Source organism: Amblyomma mixtum, chromosome 2 (assembly GCF_055824585.1).
Source record: "Amblyomma mixtum isolate Tamu chromosome 2, ASM5582458v1, whole genome shotgun sequence".
NCBI classification, from domain to species: Eukaryota; Metazoa; Arthropoda; class Arachnida; order Ixodida; family Ixodidae; genus Amblyomma; species Amblyomma mixtum.
Window position 1 is genome coordinate 166,688,045 of NC_143013.1, and position 8,310 is coordinate 166,696,354.

Sequence of the window (8,310 nt, forward strand, 5' to 3'; positions counted from 1 at the left end):
TCTTGATAACTTCACCCCGAGGTAGGTGTGCTGCCATCGCACATTACCTGGGCCTCTAGCATTTCATCTCTATCGTAATGCGACAATCATGGCTGGAATCGATCCTGTATCTTTGGGGTCAGTAGTCGAGCACCACAACCACTCAGCCACCACGACGGCGCCCATTAGTTTTGACATGCATCAAAGTGGCGACTAACGGGGTCGACAAAGTTCACTTCAGAGAGAGTGTGCTTTGATAAGAAGGATTTAGAGTTTTGTCTAGTCTATAATGCCATCTAATGAGATTTAAAAATTCATTAAAAGTATATGCTGCTTATGACAGGCTAAGGAACCTAAAACAAAGCAATATGTTCATAAATTAGGCAAGAGCCTGCTGTCAGTGACCACTCCCCTACCCAAAAAGGACAGTTAGCTTTTAAAAAAGCATGCCCTGCCCATGTCTATCATGTTTTCAGCCGAGATTTTAATTCGCATTTTTTACCAACCCCTGAAGTTGTCTCCCCATCTCTTACCATTAACCATATGATTTTTCTTTCAGTGGTTCACTGCCTTGTTCTGAATTTTAAGCCTTTTATAGTGTACAACACTTTGCCTGACAGCTTTGCAGAGGCAAAGAAGTTTAAAAATTTTATTTTTGAGCATACTGCAAGGTGCTGCTCATAACTTCTGCATGCTGTCCTATAGTATAACACCCCATTCTTATTCTCTCAACCATTTCTCTCAGATGCTCTATACTTGTGCATGACCTGGCTCAGATGTACTCCGTTATCACTTCCAGTACCTCACTGCCTATCATAAAATCTTCCTTTTTGAGATTGGTGAACATTCCTTTAGCTTTCTTCATTTCGTCACTAAGTATTTATGTCCTCAATCATGAACTACAATTCCTCACCGCTTTGCTATGGGAATCAATAACACGAAATCAAAAGGACTAAGCATCAGAAGTCTGCGTTTCGCAAATCAAACTACTGCCAGACAAAGGGGGTCACCTCATCTAGCATCATCACGTCCCATTCACCTTAGGTGCGTTCTGCAAATAAACAACCATTCATTTCAGGCCACTGCTGCCAAAACTGCCCTTGTGGCTAGATTCATACGCTAGGATATAAGAATTCGCTTTTTGCAATCATCATCACGGACATACTCACTAAGCCTTCTCGTCACGGAAGGAGACTGGCAATGGCTGCACTTTAAGGATGTGGTGTTTATCCCTCATCAGTAGAGACCGGATTTTAGGCAAATGCCTATTTTTTCAACGCTTCGTAGGCGCACCATTTTTACATATGAGCACGAATTAGGTGTTGAATGTATGTTTAATACTCTATTTATAGTGCCTATAAATGCCTATTTTGGGTGTCAGTGCCTATAAATGCCTATTTCCGACATTGGTGCCAAAAAAGCCCTATTTTACAGAAAAGGGGCCTGAAATACGGTGTGTTTTTGCTTTCAGATACTGTTTGCTTTCAAATCCATTTCGGTTTTAAGTAGAACACAAAAGTGGCAACATTAAATGACCTCGTCAGTTGGCTGTGGTGAACACTGCACCTACGCCGGCTGTGTACACAATGAAATGAAATGAAATCTTTATTTGCCATCAAATACAGAGGGGGGGTTGTGGAAAAAAAGCTGTCCTTGGACAGCTTGACGGGTCCACAATCCCTTATTTTGGCAGAGTGGCGGCATCACATAACATATTCTTGATATGCAAACATATACATACATTTTTAATATGATACAGACTTAGTACTCGTAAACGAAAACAACAGAAAACAACAAAAAGAACAGAAAACAACAGTGGAACTCACTTCTACAAATCCAAACGAAAACAACAGCAAGGCTAGATAACATTACACAGAAACCAAATACATCTGCCGGAGGTCCTTGTAGGTTGGCGTGAAAAGGTCAAAACGGACAGAATTATAATAATTCAAAAGCGTTGGTATTGTGTACTTAAGGCACTGTTTCCCGTAACTTGAACGTGACATTGGTACTGATCAATCCTCGAAGTGTCTTGTAAGGTAACTTGGAGTTCTGTCCTGTAATTGGGATAGGTTACGTATATTGTTGATATTCCTGTGGATTTCTTGTTTATATACATGGCTTAAGCGATATCTATATAAATTGTGAGCTGGAATTACACCAGAGTTGCTAAAGAAAGTTGAGGTGGAAGCAGTATAAGAAGCATTATACGTGTGTCGGAGATATTTTTTCTGTAACAGGTGGATGTGTTCAATATTAGTGTATGTTGTGTTTCCCCATACTAATTGACAATAGTTCAAGTGTGACTGAAAGAGTGAATGATAAAGCAAACGTTTGATGCGTGTGGGAAGGATATACCTTAAACGACCTATTACACCAGTTATTTGACTTATTTTGATTAGAACATTCTTTACGTGATTATCCCAGGACATATTTGCGGAAAAGGTGACACCTAGACATTTGAAATTCTCGACTAAAGCGATGCATCGTGAGTTTATTATAATATCTTGATGCGGAGGTATGTGCTTGTTCTTCGGCCTGAATATAATCGCTTTTGTTTTGCTTTCATTTACCTTCATTGCATTTACTCTCGACCATTCCTCTAAGAATTTCATTGCACTGTTACATTGTTCAACAAGAAGATTAATATCATTGCCAGCAAAAAAAAATACTAGTGTCATCTGCATAGATAATATATTTTGCTTGAGGGTTAATAGTGACGATATCATTCAGATACAGATTGAAAAGTAAAGGTCGTAAAATACTTCCCTGCGGCACCCCACAATTAACAGCTTTAGCTTTCGATGTAAAGGCACCTATTTTCACAACTTGGGTTCTATTGGATAGGTAGGATTTCATAAGAGCTAGTGCCTGTCCTCGTATTCCATAGTGACTTAATGTTTCCAGCAAAATGTTATGGATAACTAAATCGAAGGCTTTAGAAAAGTCCACGAAAATGCCAACAACTATTGCTTTGTTTTCAAACGCCGTTAATATATATTCTTTCTGCTCTAGCAACGGTAATTCAACTGATTTGTTTTTACGGAAACCAAACTGGTGTGGTGTTAGCAGATTATGTTTTTCAATAAAATTTGCCATCCTCGAATACAAGAGTTTTTCAAACAGCTTTGAAAAGATCGGTAAAATAGATATCGGCCTGTAATTTCCCAGCTCATTACAATCTCCTTTTTTGTACAGAACAGTAACTTTTGCGCACTGCATTCTCGCTGGGAAAGTTGCTGATTCTAAACACATGTTAAAAATGTGGGTGAGGATGGGGGCAATAATATCAACTACATGTTTGATTGGGCGTACTTGAAAACCATCGATGTCACAACTGCTAGAGTTCTTTAAGGCTTGTATAACGGACATGATTTCATCCACTGTTACGGGCTGAAGGTATATTGTGTTGTTAATATAAGTGGAAACATATTTGCTAGCATGAGAGGATATAGAGGAAGCAGAAGCGATACTAGTGAAAAAATTGTTAAAAGCATCAGCTAATTGTGCACCGGATAATTCTTTTCCATCAACTTGTAATTTCAATGAAGGCTTATGCGAGTGACCACGGTTAAGGATGGTGTTCAACCTCGACCATAACAGACTGTTTTGACGGCACTCAATATCCAACAAAGATGAATAATATGCTGCTCGTGTATTTCGCAACTTCTTTGTTAGCTTATTACGATACTTTTTAAATTGGACAAGATCATCTGCTGATCGCGTATGAAGGAAATGTTGATATAGCTTGTCCCTCGTTTTCATTTCACTCCGTAATTCAGGTGTAAGCCATGGTTTGCGTGTTCTTTTACTTTTTTTGCGTGTTCTTGACGGGAAACTCTTGTGGTATAGTTGGGTCAGTATATCCATAAACTTAACGTACGCTTTACCAACCACGTCAGCCGAAAATATCAAAGCAAACTTTTTCCTATTTTCTGCCATTTTATAGTGGCAGCTTTTCGATGACTTTAGCTGTTAAAGTGGTAGTTGAACATATGACACCACATTTCGGAAAGTATACGGAGTAAGTTATAGGTTCGCCCAAATAATTCGTTTGTTCCAATTGCAACCAACTGTAAAATGTTCCGTAAACCTGCTGGACAAAGTTTAAGTTATTAAAATTTCCACCTGGGTAACGTGCCTTATTTTCGTTCCTTCTGCCCCAGATGGTGCTTGTCTGCTACTGCTTCCATAGCTTTAAAAGTGATTTCTAGAAGGATGATGTTTATTTTACCATGGATCCTCGTGGATGTACGTAGGCCCGTGCAGAACTATGATTCTTTTCGGCATATTCCGCATCAAGCAGCACTCTGTGTAGCATTTTCTAGCATCTCGTATTTATGGTTTCCTGACCCTGATAATGGCAAGCACCATTTGATAGTCGCGTGGCTCCAGACACGTGAAGTCACACACTATAAAACACTGTTTACACAAATGACAACATATTTATTAATGTTGAAGCATCGTGTATGCCTGCAATAAATAAGTTCAATTCCTGTGTGAACGAAAACTGAACTCATTTGTCAGATGCTTTGAATTGAGAATGTTTCTATTAATTTCTAAATACATGGCCTCCTGTTAAGGTGTTCAATTGTTTCTACTTTTGTACACGACAAGCGAATTGTTTGTTTCGAGGTATACCAAAGTGTTTTAAAAGGGTTGGTAACCGTCCCTTTTGCTCTGCTGAAGCATGTGTATTGTACAAAAAGTTGCGCGACAGCCTTAAAAAAAACGGCTTCTAATCGCGCCTTGCTTAAGGTCCCAAATCATTCCTGCAGTGTTTTTGTTTTATTTTACGGCAGATAATGCGCGCTGATGTGCGGAACTGTGTGCACTTTTGATAAAGTTTATAGTGCCTATTTTTCACCGTTAGGTACCTAAAATGCAATTTTAGACGTCTATTTATGGCGCCGAAAACGTGCTTTTTAGTGCCTAAAATCCGGCCTCTACTCATCAGTGTCGGCTCGTGAACACATGCAGTGCGGTACATTACTCTCTCTGCTCGACATACAGATAGAGCACAGTGAGGCTACTCAGCTTGTTGTCTCATCGGGGACAAGTCTTCGCTTGCCAGCCATCTGCCAAGACCTTGCTGGTCAACTGCCCAAAGTCTCGTTGGTGTCTATCGTTAGAAAGCCTTTCACACCACTGAACACTTGGCCATCGTTAGTGCTGCTTTACTAAGTCTAGATTGACCACAGAGGGTTTCCAAGCGTGACAGACTGGTGCAATGCAAACATGTTCAGCCAACTATTCCACCAGTTCCTATTCACATTGTCAGCAAACAGTGAGTGTTAACAGGTGATTTCGATGATGTTCCAACCCAGAAGGGTTGAATCGGCTCCTAGGCCAGTATTTAAAATCATATGTTCCGCTCAGCACCGATGACGGAAACTTGCTAGAATGTATCTGCTTAAGGCCGGTAAAGAAATTAAAATTCCTAGTGTTTAAATTTTGTGCCTCTAAGCCTTTAAACAACAGCAAGACCACATCTGGTTAGGCTGAGAAGAGATGAACAGAAGAGAGATAACCAATACCACACTAAAAAACTGGGTGCATTCCAAAAGAAGATGAATGCATCAGTAGGTGGCAGTCCGAGGGCTAAATGAGATTAGGACATCTGTGGAGAAAGGGTGACAGCAGCTGGCAAAGGACAAGGTTAACTGCAGATCAACTGGGAAAGCATTTTCCTGCACCGATTTTGACAGCAGGTTCACAAGACAAACAAAATCAACTCGAGGAGCGGGGTGCATATCATGCGACTGAATGTCAATGGCCAGTGAAAATGGCACCAGCACTGTGGAACGCACATGCGGAAAATGAGACGCATTTTTCGTCAACTTTGAGCGGCATTCTACTGCACTTTTAGGAGTAAAGCTCTCAAGTATGGCAACACTGGCACTTTTTGTTTTACTGGCATGAGGGTCATCGTGAGGGTTGAAGTCCATATATCTTTTCCATCCACTGTGTTAATTGCGAGCTATGTTTACCTAATAGGGGCTGGGAATTTAACATCACCGTTATTTCTTTGCAGCTGTTAAAACAATACAGCGTACATTTTATAACATGCTTAACGAGCTTTTGGGAGCAGCATACTGTCCCTTTTACTATTTGTTGCTACTGAATCAGTCTGACGTTGACAAAAGATCTGTAATAAGGAGTAATTACTCATTGACATTCACTCGAGCACAGCCAAATGGCTACAAAGGAAAGCTATACAGCTTTCACAGAAACTTCGTAGTTAAAGATTCGTCCTGGTCCGGGGTTCGAACCCAGTACCACCGCTTCACGGGAGTAGTCGCTCTACCAATTTGTCCAACCTGGACGGCAAGCATATGGTAGGGCGAGAGTGAAGTGATCAATAACTCGAGTGGGAACTGTAATGGTCGAATGTTTTAGGACCCCTAAAACATTGAACAAACTCAGTTCCCGCTTCAGGTTACAATACTGAGTGACATTTTGGTCTATAGACCTTATGGAAAATTACTGCCACCTGTCGGAGAAAAGAAGAACCTGTGGAAAGCAGCCATGTTGGAGGATGACTGAAGCTCGTTTCGCCTCTGCTCTCTGGATTTAGGCGCGCCCTGCGATAGCTTCCTTACGGCTGTACTGGCTCGAAAGTCTTATTTCATCTCACTTGAGCCTGTAAACATGACTGAATGGTCAGTCGACCTGTCCCTGCTGCCCAAGTTTCGAAGTGACTTCGCAGACACTTATTACACGTCCAAAACCCTTTCCGAACGCCACCAGGTACGGAGCTACAAGTTTTTCGCGAAGTCCTACGTCAGTCTGCCGACGCCGAAGACCAGGAAATGTACGAGGGAAATACAATTTTCGTTTACGACTAAAAATGTGCGCATTTTGGTCTAGTTTGAATAAGTTTTTGAAAGCGGGCCGCACAAACGAGGGTATAGCAAAAAGCTTGAAATCCTAAATAAGTGCGCAGTTGTATCTCAAACAGTTCTCAAAGCTCTGAAGGCGAGGAAGCATCGACACCTACACCTCAGGGCAGACGCAAGAAAGATATAAGTTTGACATAATACTCCCTCAAATTCTGTTCCATGGTGAAGCACAGATAAAAATTTACAAATGACTAGGCCCCAGCCTTTCACACGCGATGAGTACCAACACCGAGCACTCTGTTCGCAGCTGGCCTAGCGCTCCGTCGCACGGCACTGCCGCTCATCGTCATCTTCTAAGTAGCACAAATCAATCCGATGGGCACCAGCTGCGAGTAAACTCGACCGTTGTCGGTTCCCTTGTCTGTCCGCAGCTGGCTGGCCTAGCGAGAGCACCCTAACGTAGCACTGCTCGCTTATCGTCGCCTCCTACGTAGCACAAATATATGCTATTGGAATGTAGCAAACATATCTGTAATTTTTCGCAGCGCTATTTAGCGACCGCATAACTCCGTTGTGATATCTGGTGGAATTCCTATTTACCACGGCACCCGAGTACTAAACGCAGAGGGAGACTATGGAGCGACAGTTGCCATGCAGGCTATACGCCAGTTCTTTTATGGTAACGCATTATAGCTGAGACAACCGCACGCAGACTGCCTCCACTGCCATAACAATATAGGCGCACACTAATAACGCGTGTGAATAGAGATCAGTAGTAAAGAAACGTAGACGGGACTCACCGATCATGCGGCTCATCTAGGCTTAGCAAAACCGCGCATTCTTCTTTGTTGCCTCTCCAGATGGCTAGAAGTCGTAGCGCTGCCTTTCTTCATGGCTTTACCCGTTCAAACTCACCAAAGTTGACAGGGCGTAAATTCTCGTCGTTCGTTTCCAAAACACACTTGTGTTCTTCGTACATGTCCGCAGCGCGAGCACTCAAACAATGCTACGAAAACCGAAATAATACAAACGTGACCCGTCGCTCGCACTGCCGTGGCGCTAAACATGGCGCCGATGGCTGCAGTTTTGCCCTTGGTTTCTCTAGTTTTGCGTCGTTGAAAAAACCACAAATGCACTTTTTTATTATTAATATTTGAATTGTGTTCGCAACGAAATGAAATTAAATTTTTTCATGTTATTTTTGTATTAATTTCGAATACCAAAGCGCTTTTAGTTACTTTTGCTGGCATGCCGTTTGTAGAAGCTGCTATCCTGTGATCCCATCACCCAGACCCGGATGTCCTAGCAGACGACGGCGCAGACGGCGCTGTTGACGGAACACATTTTCGATTGACAGCAGGTAAAATCTCTTAATTGCCACAAAAAAGGCAAAGAAATGCTCCGTATCGCAAACTGGTCCATATCAAGGATATTTTCGACGCGAGCGGTAGGACAGAGAGCAGCTGCGATGCATTACTTTACGCGACAC